Raw genomic sequence first — 27,913 nt, 5'->3', positions numbered from 1 at the left:
ACAAACTTACTACTCCTTAAACAACCTCATAACCAGGTGCAGAGTTCTGTAACCTTTATTTACAATCCCATTTATGCGATTACCCCAAAGAAGATCTTTCCTTATATTAACACCTAGGTACTTACAGTGATCCCCATAAAGAACTTTCACCCCATTAACGCAGTAATTAAAACTGAGAGGACTTTTTCTATTTATGAAACTCTCAACTTGACTTTTAACCCCGTTTATCATCATACCATTGCCTGCTGTCCATCTCACAAAATTACCAAGGTCATTTTGCAGTTGCTCACAATCTTGTAACTTATTTATTACTCTATACAGAATAACATCACCCGCAACTTCACAGTGAATCAGCTTGTGGCCCCTGGTGACACCTTATAGGAAATAGGCAAGAAAAGTGAAAATTAGTGAAATTTAGTGAGTGTTGAAAGGGCTATAAGGTGCATGATTTCTTTTTAAGAAATCAACCACAGACATTATTGCCGGTGTTAATGTTCTTGAATTGTGACCCCAACCCTCTGAATTTAAAAATAAGTGCATTTTTTTTTTCCCCTTTGGCTTTACTTCGCACCGACACAGATATGTCTTTTGGCGACGATGGGACGGGGAAGGGCTAGGACTGGGAAGGAAGCGGCCGTGGCCTTAATTAAGGTACAGCCCCAGCATTTGCCTGGTGTGAAAATGGGAAACCACGGAAAACCATCTTCAGGGCTGCCGACAGTGGGATTCGAACCTACTATCTCCCGAATACTGGACACTGGCCGCACTTAAGCGACTGCAGCTATCGAGCTCGGTTAAGTGCATTTTGTGCCCCCTCTAAAAGATCTTGGTTTCATTTACGAAAAGTAGGACAACGAAGTTCTTATGTTGGAAAGAGACTATATAGTTGCTTGGCACCATAAATATTTTCATCAAGTAAAGAAATTTCGAGGGGCGAAGAATATTGTTTATTTAGACAAAACCGGGGTAACCGCGGGATAATGTATCAGGGGAAAGAAGTGGATGATAAGGTTCTGGAACAAGAAGAGGCTATTGATGCTGATGATATGGAAGACCCAATTTTGAGATAAGAATTTGATGGAGCTTTGAGAGATCTAAATAGGAACAAAGTACCTGAAATTGATGACATATCGTCAGAATTACTGTCTGGTTTAGGAGAAACCGGCAAGATAAGGCTGTTTCATTTAGTGTGTAAAATGTATGATAGAGGAGAATGCCATCAGATTTTAGACAGTGTTGTCATACCTCTTTGCAAGAAAGCAGGTGCTGTCAAGTGTGAAAATAGCACACTAATAGTTTAGTATCTCATGCTTGCAGAATTCTAACACATTTACAGAAGAATGGAAAAACATGTTGCAGCTGATTTGTGAGATGGTCAGTTTTGCTTCAGAAGAAATGTTGGAACATGTGAAGCTTTCCTGACTTCATCTGAATGTAGAGGACTCCCCTGTGGGTCGGGGATGCAGACGAAGAATACACTCACGGTATCCCCTGCCTTTCATAAGAGGTGATTAAAAGGGGCGACAAGAGATGATGAAATTAGAACCATAAGAATACTTATGATTAGTACCATTACGTGCGGAACACCATGGGTCAACGTTACTTGCGACTAGTATCGCCTTGCAAGGAAAACCATGGATCTACGTTACATAGGAGCACTATCATTATGCGAGAAACCCTACGGGTCTGGGTGTTGTTTGTGATAATGGTCATCACGTGTATTCCACTGGTCGGTTCCACTGTGTCCAGAATGGGTCTGCGTTGCCTGTGAGTAGTACCACCTTATGAGAAACACCATGAGTCTACGTTGTCTGTGACTAGCGCCACTAAGTGAGAAACACCATGGGTTTGGCTAGTGCCCGTGATTAGTACAACTGTGAGTAAAACCATGGGTCTTTGTTGCCTGAGAGTAGTAGTACCGTTATGTGAGGAACACCATGGGTTTGTATTGCCTGTGGGCGTTGCCAAAATGTGTGATACACTGTGGGTCTTCATTGCCTATGATCAGTACCACTATGTGGGCAACACCATGAGTATACGTGGCCTGTGATTGGTTCCACTAAGTGAGGAACACTAGGGGAATACCAGTGCCCATGATTAGTCCCACTATGTGAGGAACTCCACAGGTCTGCGTTGCTTGTGAGTAGTACCCTTATCTGTGCAACACCGTAGGTTTGTGTTACCTGTGAGTGGTGCCACACCATGGGTCTACATTACCTTTGATTGATACCACCATGTGAGAAACACCATGAGTCTACGTTACCTGTGATTAATACCACTATAGGAAGGAACATCATAGTTTTGCTTTACCAGTGATTAGTACCATTATGAGGGGCCGTTGACCTGGATTCTGTATCCCTTTAGATAATGAGTATCATCCCAGTAATGAAGACATAGTGAATCCACGGATTGATTTGTTTCACAATCATTTTTTCATCATCATCCATTTTAGATTCTATCCAGTGGATGCTTTTTGAAGTTTTAATTTTCATTTCGTTCACCTCGTACCATTAGGGGCCGATGACCTAGTTGTTAGGCCTCTTTAAATAGCATTCGTCATCATCATGAACTTGAGGGTCGAATTAAGAAGGGCAAGGCCATGTGTATGGCATTCCGTAGATCTAGGAAAGGCATTCGATATGTTGATTCCACCAAGCTATTTGAGATTTAAAGGTGATTGTGATGTGATACCGAGAAAGGATTATCCACAGTCTGTAGAAATATGTCTGCTGTGATAAGAATCAAGGACTATGAAAAATGAAGCAGTCCACAAAGGAGTGGGGCAAGGCTGCAGTTTGTTCCCTCTCCTTTTCAATTTTTACATAGAACAGGTGGTAAAAGAAATCAAACCTCATTAGATTTGCTGATGATATTGTTTTGTTTGAGTCTGCAGAAGATCTGGAGAAATTGCTTGAACGGTATGGATACAGTCCTGGAGGTGGAGTACAAAATGAAAATAAATTAATCAAAAACAAAAGTGATGGGGTGGAGTTGAGCAAAGTTGGCTGATGCAGGAAATATTAGATTAGGAAATAAAGTCTTAAGGGAAGTAAATTAATATTGTACGTTTGTAGTATATTAACTAATGATGGCAGAAGTAAAGAGTACATAAAATGCAGACTAGCACATGCAAGGAAGGCCTTTCATAAGAAAAAAATAAATAATAAATTTGCTCACTTCGAACATTGATGTAGGAATTAGAAAGATATTTTTGAAGACTTTCGTCTAGAGTGTGGAATTGTATGGAAGTGAAACATGGGCAGTACCTAGCTCAGAAACAAAGGGAATAGAAGCTTTTGACATTGGTCTTACAGAAGAATACTGAAGGTAAGATGGGTTGATCGAATCACAAATGAAGAGGTAATGAATCAAATTGATGAGAGGAGAATGATTTGGCAAAATTTGACCAGAAGAAGAGAGGGAATGATAGGACACATCGAGGACTTGTTCAGCTATTTTCTGAGGGGAGTGTAGACAATAAAAACTGTAGGGGTAGATCAAGGCATGAATATGAATAACAGATTAGAGGAGATGTAGGATGTGGTAGTTACGTAAAAATGAAAAGGTTAGCACAGTACAGGGTGGCATGGAGAGTTGCATCAAACCAGTCTATGGACTGAAGATCTGAAGGAGAGCAACAATGTATTGGAAGGCACCGGCAAGACAGTAGAGTTAAGTCAACAAAGCAGGCTTTTTTTTTCAGGCCTAAGGGCAGTAACAGATCATGGGCCCTGATTTTTTTTTTTTTTTTAAATCCATGCAGGTAATGAGAGTGGATTTGTGGACAATGCAAAGTTAGGAATTATAAGTTATTCCTGTGTAAAAAGAATACCAGCAATGCACACAACAAAATGGATGGGGAAGGTAATGAACAAAATCATTGAAATGGCAAAGCATGCAAGAAATATTTATGTCCAGAGGTGTCCGTTATGAAGACTACGTACTTAAGGAGCATTTTGTGGAATTTGTGAATTTCGTTAATACCATCAAATGGAAATGTGATGCCTATAAAATAGACAAAAAGAGCAGGGACATGAAATGCTTTGCCAACCTCTATATCACTGTGAACTGAACCCATTGAGCTCATATGAAATGTTATGTAGGAATGAATAACACAATATACAAAACAAAAGATGTAGAAAATTTTAATCATGACTTTTTCAGAAGAAATTAGGCCTTTTATAATTCAGTTGGAAGAAAGTTGATCTGAAAATGACTGTGATAGAGACATCGATACTGAAGGAATCAAACCACTGGCGACCGAGTGAAGGATTACATGGTAATTAGAACGACTTCTTCTTCTACCAATTTTCCCACACTTGCGGGGTCGCTAATGCGAACTGTGTCGCATGTGGATTTGACTATGTTTTGTGGCTGGATGCCCTTCCTGTTGCCACCTTCATATTGAGGGATGTGATTACTAGTGTTTATTTCTGTGGTGGTTGGTAGTGTGGCATGTTTTCTGAATATGAAGAGAAGAGTGTTGGGGACAAACACCCAGTCCCCCAGCCAGAAGAATTAATCAGACACGATTCAACCCCAACCTGGGCGGGATTCGAACCCGGGACCCTTTGAACCAAAGGTCTCAACGCTGACCATTCAGCCAAGGAGTTGGACATAAGTAGAACACCTGAAAGGTCTAACTATTTATTATTAATAAATGTTTATTATATTATTATATTGTCACAATAAATTATTAAATAAATAAATATTGTTTACTGCCCCTCGTAAGATTACTAATACTAATGGGGAGATTAAAATCTTTAAGATATTCTTATTATGCACAGGCTATTAAAAACTAACTCTTGTTGCAGTATATCTGTTACATCAGATGATTTGTGCGTGGCATAGAATACACCTGAGAAGGAAGTGTTGTGTCGTCGACATCTGTCAAGAAGTAATGCGTCAAATCCTTATTAGTTCACTTTGATTATGTTTAATATTAACCCATTTCTTCAGAACGTATTTCAGGTACTGGTAGCTGTGAACTTGTGAAAGAAAGCACAATACTCGTAGTGGGTAGATGCTCTATAGGGTTTACAATACAGTTTTTGCAATGGTTCTCTGTTGTACAGAAAACTGAATAATGAACAGGACCACCTGTCAAGCTTTAATTACTTTTGACAGTGAAGTCCTGCCCAAGATGTAAGCTCTTTTAATGACAGGAACATCTGGGGGATTTGCAATATTCATATTAGAACTCTGTTATGAACTATATACTATAATCCAAAGCAGACATTTCAAGTGGTTTGGCCACATTTTGTGCAATAAGAGCTTAATACATCGAGCCCTAAATGGACAACTACGTGGTAGACCTAAAACTTCTCTGGAGAGACTGAGTAGCTTGGAAATTTAAAAAAGTATGTGGATCTGAAGAACGAGTCCTGGACAGTTCATAATACCATACAGAAATCTAAATGTAGTAGGTATCAAAGATATTTCTTATTTTCATGCTGGCTATCACAGAAGACCAGTTCGTTGATGAACGTTGTCAGTGACATCATCCCATAAAGTAACTTCTGTGCAAGAATGAGTTGTGGACAGTAAGGCTCTGGAAATATACTGGTCAGCATAGCTCCCTAACCTGTATCTGGCATTACTTCGGTGGGATGAAATAGAATACTGACTTTATTCCAGGCCCCAACGACCCATCTTAATCTCATTTTACTACAGCTTTCCTGGAAGATTGGACTGTCACTCCACCAAAGACATTTAGACACCTGTAGAAAGCCTCCCTATGGAATTAGAGCTATCATAAAGGCGAAGGTTGGTTCTACCCTGTATCAATATTCATTACTAAGAAATGTGTTAAGCGGAATTATATGATTAAGTTTGAGTATGTGTTTGTATACTTTTGGTGGGTACCGGGCAAGTTAGCCGGGCGGTTAGGGGCGCGCGGCTGTGAGCTTGCATCCAGGAGATGGTGGGTTCGAACCCCACTGTTGACAGCCCTGAAGATGGTTTTCCGTGGTTTCCCATTTTCACACTAGGCAAATGCTGGGGCTGTACCTTAAGGCCATGGCTGCTTCCTTCCAACTCCTAGGTCTTCCCTATCCCATCGTCGCCATAAGACCTATCTGTGTCGGTGTGATGTAAAGCCACTAGCAAAAAAAAATTTTTTTTGGCAGGATAGTAGAATTCAAATGTTAATGGAATGATGATCCCACACATCTCTGGAAAACAGACCATTTTACATGTTGCAAGTTCACCAGCAAACAGATAAAAAAACAAAAAGCGACAAGATTTTTTTGTAAAAATTCCTCAATTTCACTGTTGACAATACCAATATAGGAATTGTTCCCCAGATATTCACCACACCGAATCCTCACATCGACACAACATTTACAATGATTTATCACTGAAATATGCATTTACAGTAGCTCGCTGTGCCGTGGCATCACTCTTTACACCATGCTAGATGGTATTTATTGATACGTAGGAGAAATGTTTGATTTATGAGCATCTGTTTGAGCATGGAACTCCCATTCCCTTTAACTCATGATTAGGCTTACCATATATTTTTTTTTTTTTTTTGCAAACCAGGACACATTGTAGAAATAACTCTGGAGAGTTAAATCATCAGCAAGCTTTAGGTTCGGTTTTTAAATTTAAAATAACTTATTAATTCAAGTTATTTTATATGATGTAATGTTATTTTCCTTTTTTAAACTGATAGGCATTGTGTATTTGGATACAGAATGAGTATAATCATATGTAATTACCAATTATATATGTACTTTATTGTAGAATTAACACATTTACTGCTGTAACCTAGTTGTATAATTGAATGAAAGCATGTTTTTTACTGGCGTGGATTTTTGTTAGAAATGTCTTTTCATTCTTAATTTTGTTATAAAATTCACTGTAGCCAAGTTCAGTGTTTAATTTACATAGCATATGACATTTAATTGTTGAAACTGTCATTCTGTCCCGGTCTTCAGATCATACATTATTCATTGAAAACATCTTTTCAACAGAAACTGAAGAGCCAGATAGATAGGAACATGTTCTTGCCAATTACACAGGTTAGATACAGAAATATTTTAATCCTTGACATATCAGAACAGTTGAAGACAATTTTCTTCACATTTTTATTTCTTGGTTTTCCAGTTGTCGAAATTCGATGATCAATTTGCTTGGCAAACACTTCAACAAACAATTCATCCAAGATTATTGCTGGTTTTGCTCAAGTGTTTCATTGATTTGTTCAGTTGATGTTTCAGTTTTGGGCCAGGTAATGGTGTTGTTGCTTATCCTCATAAATGATTCTGCTCCGCACAGATCAATATAGGAAAGATATTGGCCATAAAAATTATTTCATTATATTAACAGAATTAATACTTCCATTCTCCTCAAGTCTCTTAAACAGATTTCGAACTTCTTGGTATACATATATTATCGCGCCTTTTTTTTATAACACTAGAATTAAAAACATGACGACAAATAGTCTTAGTACTGCAACAAGCGAAACTAAACAAAAAAGCATGAAACGGAGGGACACATTCATCCTTAACGTTGCAGTATAAAACACATCACGTCTATGTAATAATTTTGACGTCCCTTTAAACCAAGCTTAATAACAAATTGACCAGTAAATACAGGCTGACTCAAATCAATTGAAGATTGTGATGACTACAAGTATGAACATCCAATGAACCATCCCTTAATAATGGCGTAGATCTCAACTAACGAAAACAACGGAAAAATACAGCAAGTTTAACCTTTTAACTTTTACTATTTTTGTATGAACATTGAAACTTCGATAAATACACTGACAGTGTTTGGAAAAATCAAGAATCAAACGATAATTAGCCAAATCTTCCAATTTAATTGGCATATTAACTATGACTTGGACATCAATATTATGTTATTAACGTCTAGTCCATTAATGATACATTTTAATTGTCAAATTCTCTTGTTTACTTTTTAAGTAGTGGCAAAATTTTATCAGTATTATGTAATTAACATCTAGTCCATTAATGAGACATTTAATTGTCAATTTTTCTTGTTTTACTCTTAAAGTGTGACTACATTTTATTGTGTAAAACATTTTTAATGTGCAAATTTATTGTAAATAGGACTTAATGAATGACGTAACCTTTAGACAATCGTATAAAAGATGGCTGATGATGCTCGATACAGCGAGCGAAACGTGTACCAAATAACGTTAGTATTGTAATGTCCCTTTAGAAAACAGATCAGATGTAAGTAGAGATGGTCGATAAACCACAGCCTGCTACTTTGTCACCAATATTTTTCTGTCACCGATATATCAGATACGCTGTGGCGGAAGTATCTGTGACAAAATATCGTTTACGTCGTGTACTTGCGACTTGAATCACATTCACAGGTCTACCAGCGCTACCTAGGTTATAACCACCAACTACTTGAGTAAAGTGAACTTCTGTTTCAGAGGTTTACCTGAGAGATAGCGCGATTGTACTTTTTAAAAACAGAAAACAAGGCGGCATTTTAAAATGAGAATAGGGTAGTACGTTCGATTGTTTTTACTTAAGTACTGAAACCTATGGTTTATAAATATATTTATAGAATAGGAACTCTATTAAATAACTTTTCGTTAATGTTAAATTTATTTCACATTGAGTTAAAAAAAAATTGTAACAGCCGGGAAAATCCGGCAGTTGCCTCACAGATCAAGGGAATCACCATTTCCATTCCTGTTTTATGTGGTTGCTCTTTCAGTAAATAAGTGCTATTTTACTCACAAGTGCATCGTGTAGTGAATAATTTAATTAATTATTTATAATAGATAAATATAATACAGAGATAGGTAGATTAATAATAATAAATAGATTAATACATAAATATGTTTAGTAAGAGACAATGTAATAGTCCTGTGTGGAGTTTTTTTCTCTTCTATTGACAATGAATATGCCAACTGTAATATCTGCAGCCAGAAACTGTCTTACTGTTCATGTTTGTGGGTTACTGTAGTCACGTCCTAGTTCGTGAACCATGGGCAACGGCTGAGTGGCCTAGTAAGTGGTCCCGAGAGTCGGGATACCAGTTGCTATGGAATGGGAGTGGGCATCTCGGACATATTCTGAGTCGTGGCCCTCCTTGTGCTCAGGCGGCTAGGACTATATAATTCACCGGTGGTCCATAACCCGTTAGAGGAGAGATCCTCACTTGGACTATGTGCAAGTAGGGCAGCATCCTGCTTCATGAATTTACAGAGCTCAGAACACTTTAAGCAAGCCTCGGACCTATGGGAGTAATGGAGTCCCACTCCCATTTGACAGGCGAGGGACTCCTTGGAAACAACTTGGCGAACGAAATGGAATTTGATGGGGAGCTATCAATATTAGTGGGGCTTATGGAAGAAAGAAAGTAGAACTGGCTGAGTCAGTAAAGAGGATGCATCTGGATGTGCTAGGAGTAAGTGATATTCGGGTAAGGGGAGATAATGAGGAAGAGATAGGAGATTATATACTTGACGGGTGTTAGAAAGGGAAGGGCAGAGTCTGGGGTAGGGCTCTTTATCAGGAATATCATTGCACGCAACATAGTTTCTGTTAGGCACGTAAATGAGCGAATGATGTGGGTAGATTTGTCAGTGGGAGGAATTAGGACAAGAATTGTGCCCGTGTATTCACCATGTGAGGGTGCAGATGAGGATGAAGTTGACAAGTTTTATGAAGCATTGAGTGACATCGTGGTCAAGGTCAACAGCAAGGATAGAATAGTGCTAATGGGCAATTTCAATGCAAGATTTGGAAATAGAACTGAAGAATACGAAAGGGTGATTGGTATGTGGGGAAGATATGGAAGCTAATGGGAATGGGAAGCGTTTGCTGGACTTCTGTGCTAGTATGGGTTTAGCTGTTACGAATACATTCTTCAAGCATAAGGCTATTCACCGCTACACATGGGAGGCTAAGGGTACCAGATCCATAATAGACTATATCTTAACAGACTTTGAATTCAGGAAATCTGTTAGGAATGTACAAGTTTTTCGCGGTTTTTTCGATGATACAGACCACTATCTGATCTGTAGTGAACTAAGTATCTCTAGGCCTAGGGTAGAGAAAGTGAAATCTGTCTGCAAATGAATAAGGGTAGAAAGTCTCCAGGACGAGGAAATTAGACAGAAGTACATGGATATGATTAGTGAGAAGTTTCGAACAGTAGACAGTAAGCAGCTTCAGGATATAGAAAGTGAATGGGTGGCATACAGGGATGCTGTAATAGAAACAGCAAGGGAATGCCTAGGAACAACTGTGTGTAAAGATGGGAAAAGGCGAACATCTTGGTGGAATGATGAAGTGAGAGCAGCCTGTAAACGTAAAAAGAAGGCTTATCAGAAATGGCTCCAAACAAGGGCCAAGGCAGACAGGGACTGGTACGTAGATGAAAGAAACAGAGCGAAACAAATAGTTGTTAAATCCAAAAAGAAGTCATGGGAAGATTTTGGTAATAACCTGGAAAGGCTAGGTCAAGCAGCAGGGAAACCTTTCTGGACAGTAATAAAGAATCTTAGGAAGGGAGGGAAAAAGGAAATGAACAGTGTTTTGAGTAATTCAGGTGAACTCATAATAGATCCCAGGGAATCACTGGAGAGGTGGAGGGAATATTTTGAACATCTTCTCAATGTAAAAGGAAATCATCATGGTGGTGTTGCAAACAGCCAAGCTCATGGGGAGGAGGAAAAGGATGTTGGTGAAATTATGCTTGAGGAAGTGGAAAGGATAGTAAATAAACTCCATTGTCATAAGTCTGCAGGAATAGATGAAATTAGACCTGAAATGGTGAAGTATAGTGGGAAGGCAGGGATGAAATGGCTTCATAGAGTAGTAAAATTAGCGTGGAGTGTTGGTAAGGTACTTTCAGATTGGACAAAAGCAGTAATTGCACCTATCTATAAGCAAGGGAACAGGAAGGATTGCAACAACTATTGAGGGATCTCATAGTATACCAGGCAAAGTATTCACTGGCATCCTGGAAGGGAGAGTGCGATCAGTCGTTGAGAGGAAGTTGGATGAAAACCAGTGTGGTTTCAGACCACAGAGAGGCTGTCAGGATCAGATTTTCAGTATGCGCCAGGTAATTGAAAAATGCTACGAGAGGAATAGGCAGTTGTGTTTGTTTCGTAGATCTAGAGAAAGCATACTACAGGGTACCGAGGGAAAAGATGTTCGCCATACTGGGGGACTATAGAATTAGAGGTAGATTATTAAAATCAATCAAAGGCATTTATGTTGACAATTGGGCTTCAGTGAGAATTGATGGTAGAAAGAGTTCTTGGTTCAGGGTACTTACAGGAGTTAGACAAGGCTGTAATCTTTCACCTTTGCTATTTGTAGTTTACATGGATCATCTGCTGAAAGGTATAAAATGGCAGGGAGGGATTCAGTTAGGTGGAAATGTAGTAAGCAGTTTGGCCTATGCTGACGACTTGGTCTTAATGGCAGACTGTGCCGAAAGCCTGCAGTCTAATATCTTGGAACTTGAAAATAGGTGCAATGAGTATGGTATGAAAATTAGCCTCTCGAAGACTAAATTGATGTCAGTAGGTAAGAAATTCAACAGAATCGAATGTTAGATTGGTGATACAAAGCTAGAACAGGTCGATAATTTCAAGTATTTAGGTTGTGTGTTCTCCCAGGATGGTAATATAGTAAGTGAGATTGAATCAAGGTGGAGTAAAGCTAATGCAGTGAGCTCGCAGTTGCGATCAGCAGTATTCTGTAAGAAGGAAGTCAGCTCCCAGACGAAACTATCTTTACATCGGTCTGTTTTCAGACCAACTTTGCTTTACGGGAGCAAAAGCTGGGTGGACTCGGGATATCTTATTCATAAGTTAGAAGTAACAGACATGAAAGTAGCGAGAATGATTGTTGGTACAAACAGGTGGGAACAATGGCAGGAGGGTACTCGGAATGAGAAGATAAAGGCTAATTTAGGAATTAACTCGATGGATGAAGCTGTGCGCATAAACCGGCTTCGGTGGTGGGGTCATGTAAGGCGAATGGAGGAGGATAGGTTACCTAGGAGAATAATGGACTGTTATGGAGGGTAAGAGAAGTAGAGGGAGACCAAGACGACGATGGTTAGACTCGGTTTCTAACGATTTAAAGATAAGAGGTATAGAACTAAATGAGGCCACAACACTAGTTGCAAATCGAGGATTGTGGCGACGTTTAGTAAATTCTCAGAGGCTTGCAGACTGAACGCTGAAAGGCATAACAGTCTATAATGATAATGAATGTATGTATGTATATTACATTAAATTAAATGCGGCTAATTACATACCAATAATGCCATGGCATGGGTAATCTTATTTTTCATTATTTTTATTCAGCCACTGTCATTAAGCCCAGCAGTCGCTACTCGCACTCCATCAACCAGCACAGTTTCAACAGTACCTACTCCGTCAACCAGCACAGCTTCGACAGAAATCCAAGAAGTCTGTCAGGTTCTGCCATGGTTATGTCAAACTTCAGTGGCAACTTACATACCAAGAAAAGTGACCTTCTCTTTAAAAAAAGAAAAGGAACTGGATGAACTACTTGCTCAAATGGTAATATATGACCTTCAGCCTTTTCAAATAGTTGAAAACAAGGGTTTAAAGGCATTTGTCACAGCACTTAATCCAGGACATGTACTACCAAATCGACAGACGATTTCAACAACTTTGGTACCTTCGTTACATGAACGGTGTTTGAATAAAAAAATATTATGGAAGCTGTTAAGAAGGTGTGTATTACAACTGATTGTTGGGCTTCCATAAACAATGAAAGTTTTTTGGCCATTACTGCTCATTTCTTGACTAATAATTTTGAGCTAAAATCTGTTCTCTTAGAATGTTGTGTTTTAGAAGGAAGCCATACAAGTGGGCATTTATCACAGGAATTACAAAGGATTATTCAGGAATACAAATTGGAAAATAAAATCATGCTTGCAATGTATGATAATGCAGGTAACATCACAAGAGCTATTACAGACCTCCTTCACTGGAAACATTTTGGCTGTTTTGCTCACCAGCTCAATATTATTGTTACAAAGACTATCCACCTAATCGATGGGCTCCTGAAGAAAATGAAAATAGTGAAATTTTTGTAAAGGAGTTCTCAAGCAACTGAATAATTACTGAATTTCCAGAGAAACAGTGGAGGCACTCAAGTAAAGAAGTTAATTCTTGATGTCCCAACAAGATGGAATTCCACGCTCTGCATGTTAGAACAGTTTTGTGACATCAAAAGCACCACAGCAATCATTGACAAAGATTTATACCTGTTCTGAACTCCCAAGAGTGGAAAGTTATCCATGAAACGTGTAAAATATTAAAGCCCCTTGAAAGTGTGACAAAAACAGCTAGTGGTGAAAAGTACATATCTGGATCACTTGTCATAGTTTTGGCCAATGGGTTACAGTCAGTTTATGAAAAATTTAGTACTGAAAGTTTACTGACTTGTCAGAAAATATCATTCAAACATTGAGCTCTGGGCTCAAGGAGAGATTTGGCCATGATGAAGACAGCAACACTCTTGGATTATGTACCTTTCTTGATCCAAGATTTTAAAACTTTGCTTTTCAAGATCACGCAGCATTGGAAAACTGTAAAAAGAAGCTACAAAATTTGATAGCTTCAAAAATTACCGTAGGTCTCTGAAGGGTGATAAACCTCAAAGCCCCACTATTGAGAACAGAGATGAATTTTCACCATGGTCACTAATAGACCTCAAGCACTTCCACAAGGGACTCCTACATCCAGGTTAATAATTGAAGTACAGAGATACTTAGATTGTGATATTCTAAGTAGAACTGAAGATGGATTAAAATGGTGGTGTGAACACAAAGTTCATTTTCCCTTCTTGAGTGAAATAACTCAAGAAATTTTGTGTGTTTCATCTACTTCGGTACCCTGTGAATGAGTCTTCTCTAAGGGGAGCTTAGTCTTCAATGACAGGAGAACGAGACTGCATGGATAAAAAAAGGCACAACAAAACTTGTTCCTCAATAACAAACCTTGGAGTGTAGGAAAGGGTTCTTTCATTGTCTTGTGTAGGTCTACACACTGCAACTTCCAAACCTACAAACATCCTACATTTGCAGCTTTAGTTTCTAATGTGTGTACTTCAATGTATTTTATGCTTCCTACTAAGTATGTGATAATAAATGTTTATATTCTGAGCGTATTCTTTTCATATTATTTTATTCTATAAAATCATGTTTGCTTGAATATTCATTCCCCTATGCTTCAGTTATTATTATTAAGAAGAAATTTGCACAATGTACATAAGCTTATAAATAATGTTTTCACAAGTCTCTGGTACAGAACTCGGTTATGGGCACTTGTCTTTTCTCATGCATCATGCTGTGGCAACGATCACAGTGTTTGTTGCCCAATTCATCTAGGTTGTGGTGCTTCCTTGTTGCAGCAGCACCTTTGCTGTTGTGGTACTGGTTTTTTGAAGCTAGGTATTGTTTTGCAAGATTAGCAAAACAGTCAGTTCAGTGACTGCTTTTGTCATCATGAAGAAAGTGTCCTGAAAAAGAGTAATGAAACATGCTAGTGTTCTTCCTATGTTTTGTGTACATTTGTAAATATGAACATGTACTATATGCATTATCCTTGATATGCTTTTTTAATTATGAATACAACCTCTCATTGTACGAGTGTTATTTTTCTCAAAGAGCTGCTTAAGTGATCTTGATTGTTATTTGTTTCTTATACTTGAAATTCAGTTCATAAAGAACATGTCCTATTGTGTAATGCTATTTTCTGATTTTACAAGGGTAAAGTAGCAGCTTCGAAGTGCAATGTTAGTTTTGTGCATTTATGCACCATGTCATCTTTTTAGATAGTTGCTACATTATAAAGCACATTTATTTCGATTCAAATAAACCCTATTTTGCAGAACTAAATGCAAGAAAGGGCAAAATTGGCTGAATTTTTTTTTTTGCAGATTGTAAGGGGGAAGTCTAATTACCAGTACTTGCAAAATTGTACAGTGTTATAACTTAATAGGTTCCGGTACACATTTAAAATTTTTTTTACAATCCATAAATGTATATGGAAAGTACAGTGAATTTTCAATTTATGTTGGTGTTAGGACTGATTTTTTAGAGTGCATGTCATAGTAGTTACTAACGGTGCTCGTACCTTCTGTGATAAATTAGGCCCTATAGGCCTATTGGAAATGCACAGTTAACAAGCTAAGAGTACCTGTAAATGTTGTTGGCTTATAGAGATATAAAGAGAAAAACTGCTTTGTGACAGGACTTAAATTATCCTGCAGAACAGCAAGTGTGTCCAATTGTAAGCTGATGAATGTTTGCTACAGTACTTTGCAACTGTGATACGGTAAGCTTGAAGAAGTGTGCAACAGTTTACACTGTAACACAGTATTGAATGATAAATATATATGGGAGGAATCTTTGTATTAAGTTCATCAATTCCTTATTCGTTGTTAGCGAAGAAACTATGAATATAATATGCCTTAGTTTTTCAGTTTCTTCAATCGTCATTGCACTTAACATAAATAAGGTTAAGATTGTTTCTGTAACGAACACAAGGTTGAGTATCAGCCCCTGTTGTATGTTGTACTTGTATGACATTATATTGTACGATTAACACGCGTCATAAAAGTTAGTCATTTTATTCTTAAACCTACATTAAGTACTGTAAGCAATTGGTATCCCGGAGACAGGACATGGGTAATTACATTCCGTTTGTTAATTTATTGCACATTAGGTTAACAACCTTTTCCCTATGCATTACTTAAATCTTACAATAAATTACAAAGGTGAATATTATTTTTCCCACTTCTAATGTCCCGAATCTTCCGAAAAAATACTGCCCGATGATATAATTTATCATATCAACTACCGTATAGTATTTCCATACTGGCCACCCGCGACCAAAGAGTGACTGTGACGCCCGTTACGATAATCATATGCTCGCGCTACCTGTGACAGAATCACCGATAAAAGTCACAGATTATTTTGTGTCACAGATACACCTCACACCGATATTCTAAAATATCGGTTAAGCTCATCTCTAGATGTAAGGCTTTTCAGGCGTTTGCTCTATTAACCAGCGTTTCGTCTTATTTCTGACACTAGACTAAACTCTTTTCCATTTAATTGCCTCATGCTGAAGATTGAGTCCACTGTAGATCTGCCACTTGTAAAGCCATGCTGTTCCTCTTGCAACTCTCCTTCTACCTTTCTTCTCATTCTCCTCTTTAATATTATTTCCAGTAATTTTTGCTAATTGTGGTAACAGACACCCATTGTAGTCAAACAGGTCCAGCAGCCTTTATCATTTCCACAATAAATTCATCCATCCCTTGTGCCTTCATTTTCATTTTACAGATTGCTAATTCCACCTCTAACATTGTTGTATCATCTTCTTCTGTTGAGTCATCACACTGTATTGCTAGTCTCCTCTGCACAATTTCTGCATAGTTTATCAAAATACTCCATCTTTTTATTTCTTCTGGATGTGTTATCATCTCTCCACCTTCCACTTCCATCAGCTTTGTATAAATTCTTTCTTTCCTATAACCCCTTTATAATTCCTTGCAGCATTCTTTTACTGGCTGCTCCATCCGTTTCCATCTTTTTTGAAAATTATTCTCAACTTCTTTTACCAATTTCTTACGTTTCCTTTTATTGTCAAGATACTTCCTTTTGCTTTCTTTTCTTAATCTCTATTCCATTCTTGCCTTGTTTTCTTCTTTTCTTTACCCGCTGCGGGTGGAGGACGCACATGTAGAATACACCCGCGGTATCTCCTTAGCCAAGTCCTGGCATTGCTTCCACTTAGTTGTGCCGGGCTCCTCACTTTCGTCTATCCTGTCCGACCTCCCTTGGTAAACTCTTGTTCTTTTCTGACCCCGACGGTATTGGAGCATTCGAAGCCTAGGGAGTCTTTCATTTTCACTCCCTTCACGGCCCTTGCCTTTCTTCGTCCGTTACTTCATTTTTCGAAGTGACGGATCCCTTCTTTCTTCTTCTTTTCTCTCTCTTTACCCCCTGTGGGTGGGGGACACAGATGAATAATACACCCACGGTATACCCTGCCTGCCGTGAGAGGCAACTAAAAGGGGCGACCAAGGGATTATTGAATTAGAACCATGAAACTACTTTTGATTCGTACCACCACGCGGGGAACACCATAGGTTGCCTGTATTTGTGAGTAGTACCACTATATTAGGTACGAAATAGGTTTGTGATTAGTAGCAGCCTGGCCTGGGGTTTTCCAGTACCTGTGCGTCGTACCCTTGTGAGCAACACCGCGGGTCTGGGCGTTGCCTGTGATTTGTACCACTATATGAGCGACACCGTGGGTCTGTGTTGCCTGTGATTAGTACCCACTATGTGAGGAACACCACAGGACCCGTGGGACTGGCACCTGTGACTAGTACGCCTAGGTGAGGAAACTCATCGGTTTGCTTTGGCTCCGAGTGGCGCCATTGTGTGAGAAACACCATAGGTCTGCGTTACCTGTACGATGTACAATACTTGTGAGTAGTACCATCTTGTGTGGAACACCGTGAGTCTTCGCTGCTTTTGATTAGTACCCCAACATGACAAATACTTTACTCGCGACATGTACCATTCTGTGGGGCCTTAGATGTGGATTTTGCTCCCTTTAGACATCAAGCATCATTGTGCTTTATAAGTGGTCCCTTGGTCAGTAATACTATTCTTTACGATCTTTTTTTGAGTCTGATCCACTGGATTTTTTTTTTTTTTTCATGTCCATTCATTCATTCTTCATGACATTTTTAATTTTATTTTGGTCAGTGGATGAATTTGAACTTTTTGTTTCGTTTCGTACCATTAGGGGCCGATGACCTCGATGTTAGGCCCCTTTAAACAACAAGCAAGCACCTTCTTTTCTTTCATTGCTTCTCTCACCATGGTGTCTCTTTTTATTTCACTCTTGTTGATGTTCTACCACAGGCACGCTCTGCCCCACTTAAAAATGCCATTTTGAACTTGGACCGTTCATCTTCCACATTTCCTACTTCAGTAACTGGAATTTGTTTCAGCCTCTCCAGAAATTCTTCTTGTACATTGTTATACAGGGTCTTTATTTATGCTTGGAAGGGAGTTTATCGCTCGAACTTGGCCGCCGATGACAGGCCGCTACCGATGCAACCGCTCGCGCACGGTTTCTGCCACTCTGCAGTTGTTGAGAGCTGAACTCCGAGATAGTAGGGTGTTCAATGAAGCTACTGCGTACTGTATGTCGTATTGTATAGTGTTTTATTGTGATTGTGTATAGTGCTGTAATGTATGTGAAATATTCGTTACGTGAACGTGTATATCTGCATAATACTTGCATTAGGTGCAGAAAATCGTGCGCTAGGACAAGGCAAAAGTTTCAAGCGAAATTTCCAGGGAGACCCATTCCTGTCAATCGGACAATAAATCAACTGGCCAAGAGATTCAAACCTACAGGTTCAGTAAACAATAAAAATAGACGTAAAGGTTGCTATCTCCTTACTGAAGCGTGTTTGGTATGAGGCTCATAAGTAAAAATCTGTGGCCCCCTCGTAGCCCAGATTTAACGGCATGTGATTTTTATTTGTGGGGAATGTTAAAAAATGTAGTTTATGGGAACAACCTCCGCACACTAGATGAACTTAAAGACAATATACGAGTTGCAATTGCATCCATCAATGCTGAAGAATTTGGTAGAGTAACCAAAAACTTCATTAGGTGATGCCGATTATTTTGGCAGCGCATGGGGAACATTTTCAGCATAAACTGTAAAAATGGAGAGTAAAATGCATGATAATGATTTTGAGCACTGTAGCGGTAGCCGGCAACTGAACCCTCACTGGCGGCCAAGGTCAAGTGAGAAAGTCCCTTCCAAGCATAAATAAAGACCCTGTATATTAATTTCCATCCTTCCATTTTACTATCTCTTATCTCCTTCTTTTTCTATTTTTCCCATTTTCATTTTTGGTATTACAACTCTGATCTCCATCGAATGCTTCTCCTGGTAAAGCTGTTACATCCATCAACTGTCTGTGATTTGTCCTTTCCACCAGAAAGTAATCGATTACTAATTTTATTCTTCTGTCACCCCATCCATATCTTGTCATTTTTTCCTGCTGCTGTTTTTCTTCTGAAACCATGTGTTGCCCACAATGAATCCATTCGTCTCACAAAACTGAACTAATTTCTCTCCTTCATTCTTTTTCCCATATCCCTATGGTCTGATTACTTCCTCCTTTCCTCGTCTTTTGTTTCCCATCTGTGCGTTGAAGTCTCCCATGATATTCACCTCCACATCAATTAAGCCCTATCTACTTTCCTAGATTTTCCAGGAATTTCTCAATATCTTCCTCTTTGTTCCCTATCTGTGTTGCATACACTTGTTTTATTTGGGTTCATTATTCTCTATATTCAGCGTCTTACTGCAAAGAAACAAAAGATACGGTAAATTTTGAATTGAAAGGAGAAAATTGGTGACTACAGTATAGTACAGTGCACTGTGGAAAAGAGAAAAAGTGAACATAGATGGAGAACAGTTAGAGAATGTAGAACAGTTTACATATCTTGGTACTATTATTAATGGATGTAATGAAATCAACCCTGAAATTAATAAGACTAAGTAAAGGTACAACATTTTATCAAGTCAGAGAACTTTTATAGTGTGACAAAATATGCAAGAGAACGAAATTAGCATTATATAAATAGTATTTCCTACCAATTGTAACATACGGAAACGCTGGTAACTAATAACAGATAAGATAGTAAGATCCAAGCAGTAGAAATGAAATTTCTAAGAACACCGGTTAAAAAGACAAGAAGAGATGGAATTCAAAATATTAAATTCAAAGAAGGGGTAAATATGGACCTGTTAATACAGAAGATACAGAAAGAAAGACTGAGATAGTTCGGACATGTAAAAACAATGGGAAAGGAACGGGTAGCAAGAAGGGAATTGGAAAGAGAAGTTAAGGGAAAGAGACCAGTTGGAAGACCGAGAAGAAGGTGGATGGATCAGATTTGGAAGGACATCAGAGAAGCTGGATCAGATGTGGCAGAAGTAATGGAGCAGGAAAAGTGGAAGGACAGAAAGGAGTGGAGGAGGCTTGTTAACCACACCCGGGTGACAGGAGTGGGATGATGATGATGACAGTGAGAGGGAGGGGAACTGACAGGGAGTGCAGAGGTGAAGGACAATAAACGTTCATTTAAGTGCTGACTTTATTTAGTTTTATTTTCAGTGGACAGAAATCCACATCATTTTCAATTTACGTTGTAAGAAATAAGTTATTTCTGTTCAGTGCAGTTTATGTATTTTGACTGGTTACAATAAAGAGTTACAATCTCAAATAATTTTGTACTGTATATAATGAGTTACAATTTTCACTATTGTATTTTTAGAGGTGCTTCAGAAATATTTCTTAGATAATATCACTTCGTTTCTTTTTATCTTGAAAATCGCCGGCAACGTGTAACAGTTGGAAATTTGAGTTCAGGATGGCAAAGGAAGACCCTCGGCGTCCCTCAGGGGTCGGTTCTCGGACCACTGCTATTTATCATCCAAATGAATGATATATCAAAAGCTCTTAAATTCTGCAAATTGCAAGTGTACGCGGATGATATACAGATTTACTATCATTCAAAACCGAGTGATATTGATACTGCAATTACTAAAATAAATTCTGACCTTCAACATCTTAGTGACTATGCAAATAAAAACAGCTTATTAATGAATCCAAATAAGACTCAAGTTGTTATTATCGATACCAGTAAAAACCTTTATTCCCTCAAGCAACAGAACATTCCCCCAATAATTTTAAACAATAAAATCATACCCTACTCTACTTCAGTGACCAACTTAGGAATTATCATGACTGAGACTCTAAACTGGACTCAACAGGTAATAAGCACATGCAATAAAGTACATAAATGCTTATATCCCCTGAAACGGTTCGCTAATATATTCTCTGTTCGACTTAAAGTGCAAATAATTCGCTCTCTTATACTACCTATATTTGACTACTGTGACACTGTGTTGACTGGATTAACCTGGGACAGTAACAAGAAACTGGACCGGAGCCTGAACAGCTGCATAAGATATATCTTTAATCTGCAATATGATGCTCATATATCCCCTTATTATAAGGAGCTGTCGTGGCTTCGAGTGCACCAGCGCCGTGAACCTCACATGCTATTGCTTCTGCACAAAGTTCTTTCCACTAATACTCCCGACTATCTGTCTTCATCTTTTTCTTACCTCTCGTCCTATCATGAACACAATACAAGATCTGGTTCCTCTCTTGCCATACCTGTAAACCGCACTGCTGTGTACAACCGCTCCTTCATAATCTCTGTGTCTAGGTCATGGAATTCGCTACCTGCGAACATTGGAGAAAATCCTTCTCATCGCAAGTTTAAAGTGGCTTGCCAGGAGCATTTGCTGGGTACATCCCGCTGACTTGCTGGATAATTGTTGAGTGAATGAAGGAATGAATGGAATGAATGAATGGATTACTGCAGTTACATAATTTAAGTGTACATTATTTTGTGTATTTTAAAATTAAGGATTCTTTCATTATTATTATTATTATTGCTATTTCTATTAGTATTATTTGTTTTATTTGTATTTGAAATTATAAGTTATGTATATGTATACTCATCTAGTGGTTAAGTGTAAGAGAGGGCCTTGAGCCCTAACTTCGCCACCAATAAAGGCATTATCTATCTATCTATCTATCTAAGGTGAATAAGCTGTGGCTTGTGGTTGCTTGGGTTTTAATTATGTGAAATATTCACCAACAATCCAGTCATGCTTGCCAGGAATAACTTCAGTTAGGTTACTTATTTGAAGGCATACTGTGTATCTTTTTGGCAGGTACATGTACATTGGCCATGCGGTTAGGGACGCACAAACGTTGAGCTTGTATCCGGGAAATTGTGGGTTCTAACCCTACTGTTGGCATCCCTGAAAATGGTCTTCCGTGGTTTCTCATTTTCACATCAGGCAAATGCTGGCTGGGGCTGTACCTTAATTAAGGCCATGGCCACTTCCTTCCCACTCCTAGCCCTTTCCTATCCCATTGTTGCATAAGACCTCTCTGTGTCGGCATGACATAAAGAAAATTAAGGAAAGTTATCATTTACATTGTTGTTTTTCTTAAGTAAATATCTGTGTGTTCACTCATGATGAATCTCACTCCGTATTTAGGGGCTAGCTGTTTATCATCGGATGCCTGATAAGTTTCAAATACTACTGGATTTTCAGAAATTCAGTGAGCAGGGAAAGTCACATAACACTACAACACTGTGCAAAATCAAGCATTGAATTCATTGAATTGTTAAATATATTACATATTGCTGACTGAATAACAGGAATTTTACCTTTTTTAATGGAAATTCTGTCATTCCCATCCAAGGAGTTTTAAATCACAGCTTGTATGCTTAAACCCCATATCTTTGTAACCTGTAACACAAAAATTGTGACGTGTCAGTTTTTATTGAATGTGTAAATATAAGAAAATAAAATTATGACTGTTTATATTGAGTGCAGTACTAATGAAAACGGAATATCTTGAAAAGGCCTCTTTTCCTTGCAATTATAGTGCCTTAAAAAAAAAAAGATACGCCAATCAATATTTCGCTCAGTATCAGGAGGAGAGCTTCGTAATCGCAATCGAATGTCAGTACTCCACTTCCCTGCCATGTGTGTTCTGTCTCTTGCTTGACTGTGACGTATGCTTGTTACGTAAGCTGCCCACCTTTATGTCAGGCCAGCCCGGCTGCACTGGCCTGTTGAACTGAGAAATAAAATTTTATTTTGTTGCTTTATCAGTACTATACCTTATTGTTCTTCTGTTACAGCTTCCCTATAAGTGTCCAAGGCAAGGAGGCCCTGGTTTTTCAAATGGATGTGGGGTTCCATTACTTCCACATGTCATCAGAACTGACCTGGCACAAACATTTTGTAGATGGCTCTTTCCTGTATATTTTTATACTAAGCTGACTCTCTGATCTTAAAAAAGGACATGGCTGTTGAAAGTATTCACTTGAGAGTTGAGGTAAGCAGTATTATTAATATTTATTCTTATTTTCAGGTATCCTTGTTTTCTTCTTTCTGCAGGTCTTGTAGATACAAGCTTGCACTCGTGAAATGGGTTTGAACTGTATTTTGCAGCCTCGATTATTTCTTATTTTCTCACCAGACAAATACAAGGACTGTTTCTTAATTAAGGCCATTCTTAGCCTTTTCTCATTCCTGTGTCACCAAAAGTCTACCTGTGTTATATCAACAGAAGACCAGCTACTGACCGACATTAAATTGATCATTAAGAAGGTGAACCACCAAACGCGTTGGCTATGGGGTTTGGGTCACATAAGTGTTGGTTGTTACTGTTGTTATTATTATTATTATTATTATTGTTATTGTTATTATTATCATCATGCTTGGATTAACTGATAAGCCTACCCTGTTCTGAAGTTACCATGTTGAAGGGTGTGAATTATTTCTGCTTCATTCTGTACCAAACAATTCCAAGTACCTCCCTTCATAACAGAAGAGTGAAGTCATATTCTGTGGTAGGACAGCAGAAGTGCATGTTTTGAAGATCTTACGTGCAAATAAATCTCAGTCCTAGGTCTGGATAATAATTGTAGACACCCTGCCTCAGGTCAAGTAACATAGGTTATCAGTGTCTTTCCACACATACTTAGGTTGCTGAAAACCTTCATTATGTTAGTGCGATGTTAAACTACTAATAAAAAAATGCACGCTTTGGATTTACTAAGTCCCCAATAACTGCCATGACATCAGCAAAGAGTTGGGAGAGATTTGTCCTTGTTTTCATGCTACAGTCAAACCATTCTCTCTGTTTGGTTATGTTGCATAAATTCCCAACTGATGTACAATGCGATTGTTAAGAAAGGACTATGTGTAATTTACTGCCAGACACACAATCCTACAGATGTATCAGTTTGTTTTTCAGAAGTTAAATCATTAACGATATCAAGCATTACTACTCAAACCACTCATTTCAATGCTTACAAGTTGGCAATTATATTATTATTATATATATATATTTTTTTGCTAGTTGCTTTACGTCGCACCGACACAGATAGGTCTTCTGGTAATGATGGGATAGGGAAGGACTAGGACTGGGAAGGAAGTGGCAGTGTCCTTAATTAAGGTACAGCCCCAGCATTTGCGTGGTGTGAAAATGGAAAGCCACGGAAAACCATCTTCAGAGCTGCCGAGAGTGGGATTCGAACCCACTATCTCCCGGATGCAAGCTCACAGCTGCGCGCCCGTAACCGCACGGCCAACTCGCCCGGTCAGCTATACTTATTCGATCGTCACTTCTGTTTGCTACCTGTGAGGGTTTTGAAATTGATTGTGAATGATTGAGCTATACTCTGCTCTTCTCAAGTACGCGTAATTGTGGTATGGTATCTCCTTGTTGTGTGTGTAGAAGTGGGTTCTAATTATTCTAGTCTTTGATTCCAAAAGAAGTGATCGGTTTTGCAAAATGAAGCGGAGCCATTGTCACATTGCACCTACTTTTCAGAAGACAGCGGTGCATGTTGTTACAAAAATTTAGAGACAGTTACACAAAGAAATGGTCTTGCTACTTGCTTCATGTGTTAATAAAAGCCACATATACAGAGAATCAGTATTATGAAACAGGTCTATTTCATCATTCTTCATAAAAAGTAATGAAACTGCTGTACAATAATGAGTTGCTGTTCACATCATTTCTTTTGGAACATAATATTTTAGTATTTTTAACAGGAAATTCACTTACGGTGGGGGGAGTGTGAAAGGAAGTGAATTATGTTTATGGGGATACTTATATCTCAGAACTGAAGGTAACAGACGTGAACATTGGTATTTGGAATCTCCTTTAAACATAAGGAAACACACCTTTTTTTTGGGGGGGGGGAGGTGGAGAGTAAATCAACTTAACGGCGATGGGGTGAAAAAGGAGTTGAGACGAATTTATTTTACTGTTAATAATGTACTTATACTGATCGTTTAAAATCTTTCCTGTTTTCGTTTTCAAGAGCCATTTTTCCTTTGGAGAACTTATAGTTAGATTACAATAGATACTCCTAGCATATAAATAAAATCTAAACACATTTGAAATAAACGATAGGAATGAAATTGACCGTGCAATTGTTCACCTCTATAATAAGGTCAATAATACACGGAAGTATATCATGCGTATCGCCAGAAATCCAGCGCACTTGCTTACTCGCGACAATGGTTTTGGTCACATTGTTAGCAATGACATTGGCAGCAGATGTAATTTACCGCCAAGTAGCGATCTTGCATCATGCTGTGGGTTCCAGACCATCAATAATAATAAAAATAATAATGTTCTGGACCGTCGTCAAAACGTGCAGACCGCGCTGGAAACGGGACCTGGCCGGGTAATGACTACGATTGCAGTCCGGCCGCGGGTTCAGCACCGCCAAAGCACCCATGGCGACACCACGCCGTATCTCCTCAACGATTTAATCCATATTAAAAATGCTTATAGGAAAAGATGGCAGAGATTTAGGGACCTAACTGACCTGGTGGAATGCCTGGACTTAGCCCCGGAAGTACGAAATCGATTGCTGGAAAGAAAGATTGAAAAATGGGAGGAACTATGCCGTAATCTCTCAAATCACAAATTTTGGCGGATTCTCTCAGAAAACTGGTAGATCGCGAATTTCGGCGGATTATATATAAAACATTAAGCATTCAATTATAAATCTATATATATATAAAATAGCTTGTCCTGACTGACTGACTGATTCATCATCGCCGAGCCAAAACTACTAGACATAATGAAATGAAATTTTGGGGATACATTCATATTAAGATGTAGGTGCTCGCTAAGAGAGGATTTTTGGATATTCCGTTGCTAAGGGGGTGAAAAGGGGGGGTGAAATTTTAAAATGAGTGCACCTATATCTCAAAACTTTAAAAGTTTACAAATGTAAAAATTGGTATTTAGAATCTTCTTTGAAAATAAGGAAACACGTATTTTTTTGTTTTCAGAAAATCCCAATAGGAGCGGTGAAAAGGGGTGAAAAAGGGGTTGAATGCCTTTAATGAGGATACCGGTACTTATATCTCAGAAACTGAAGAAATTACAGACCTGAAAATTGGTACTTTTGATCTCTTTTAAAAATAAAGGAACACGTATTTTTTTGTTTTTGCAAAAGCCAATTAATGGGAGGGTGAAAAGGGGGTGAATTTTTAAAATGAGTGAATCTATATCTCCAAACTTTTAAAGTTTGCAAATGTAAAAACTGGTATTTAGAATCTTCATTAAAAATAAAGAAACACGAATTTTTTTGTTTTTGGAAAATCGCAATAGGAGGAGTGAAAAGGGGTGGAAAAAGGGTTGAATGCCTTTAATGAGGCTACTTATATCTCAGAAACTGAAGATATTACAGACCTGAAAATCGGTGTTTGGGATCTCCTTTAAAAATAAAGAAACACGTATTTTTTTGTTTCTGGAAAATCCAATTAAGGGAGGGGGGAAAAGGGGGTAATATTTTAAAATGAGTGTATCTATATCTCAAAACTTTTAAAGGTTATAGATGTGAAAATTGGTATTTAGAATCTCCTTTAAAAATAAAGAAACACGTATATTTTGTTTTCGGAAAATCCTAATAGGAAGTGTGGAAAAGGTTGAAGAAGGGGTCGAATGCCTTTCATGAGTCAACTTATATTTCAGAACCTGAAGATATTACAGACCTGAAAATTGGTGTTTGGGATCTCCTTTAAAAAAGAAACACGTATTTGTTTGTTTTTGGAAAATCCAATTAATTGGGGGGGTGAAAAGGGGGTGATTTTTAAAAATTTGTGTATCTATATCTCAAAACATTTAAAGTTTATAGATGTAAAAATTGGTATTTAGAATCTCCTTTAAAAATAAAGAAACACGTATTCTTTTGTTTTCGGAAAATCCCAATAAGAAGGGTGTAAAAGGGTGAATAATGGGTTGAATGCCTTTAACGAGGCTACTTATATTTCAGAACCTGAAGATATTACAGACCTTAAAATTGGTATTTGTAATCTACTTTAAAAGTAAAGAAACACGTATTTTTTCGTTTTTGGAAAATCCAAGTATTGGGGGGTGAAAAGGGGGGGGGGGTGAATTTTTTAAAATGAGTGTGTCTACATCTTAAAACTTTAAAATTTACAGATGTAAAAATTGGTAGTTGGAATCTCCTCTAAAAATAAAGGAACACGTATTTTTTTTTGTTTCCTGTAAATCCCAATAGGAGGGGTGTAAAAGGGTGAAAAATGGGTTGAATGCCTTTAATGAGGATACATATATGTCAGAAACGAAAGATATTACAGAACTGAAAATTTGTATATGGGATCTCCTTTAAAAATAAAGAAACACGTATTTTTTTAGTTTTTGGAAAATCCAATTAATGGCGGTTAAACAGGAGTGACAAATTGGGGTGAATTTTTTGAAAGACTATATCTACAGAATATGTTTGAAACGTAAAATGTTACAGACGTAAAAAGTGGGTGTTTGGAATCTCCTGTAAATGTAAAGAAACATAGGTGATTTGTTTTTGGAAACTCCACTTAAGGGGAACTCAAAAGGGGTGAAATTTTAAAATGAGAATTTTTACAGTATATCTAAAAAAACTTAACATGTTACAGAAGTGAAAAATGGTATTTTTTATCTCTATTAAACATAAAGAAACGTGTATTTTTAGTTTTCGGAAATATCACTTTGGCGGAGGGGGGGGGGGGGGCGGTAAAAGTGACTGAAAATGGTGTTGAATTCTTTTAATTAGGCTACTGATATATCAAAAATGAAGATGTTACAGACGTGAAATTTGATATTTTCAATCTGTTTTAAAGGTAATGAAACACGTATTCTCTTAAAATCCAATGAAGCGGGGGGGGGGGGGGGGGTGAAAG

At 38.1% G+C, this 27,913-nt stretch overlaps 1 protein-coding gene across 2 annotated transcripts in view; it reads left to right on the top strand.

Moving 5' to 3' along the window:
- Nrk (Neurospecific receptor kinase) overlaps positions 1 to 27,913 on the top strand; it is a 137,447-nt gene that overhangs the window by 4,504 nt on the left and 105,030 nt on the right. For both annotated transcript variants that reach the window (XM_067140717.2, XM_067140718.2), the window contains exon 2: positions 22,840 to 23,036. The gene's annotated coding sequence lies outside the window, so the exon portion shown is untranslated. The remainder of the gene's footprint in view (positions 1 to 22,839; positions 23,037 to 27,913) is intronic.

Source organism: Anabrus simplex, chromosome 2, assembly GCF_040414725.1.
Source record: "Anabrus simplex isolate iqAnaSimp1 chromosome 2, ASM4041472v1, whole genome shotgun sequence".
NCBI classification, from domain to species: domain Eukaryota; kingdom Metazoa; phylum Arthropoda; class Insecta; order Orthoptera; family Tettigoniidae; genus Anabrus; species Anabrus simplex.
This window is presented reverse-complemented; position numbering and strand designations above follow the sequence as displayed.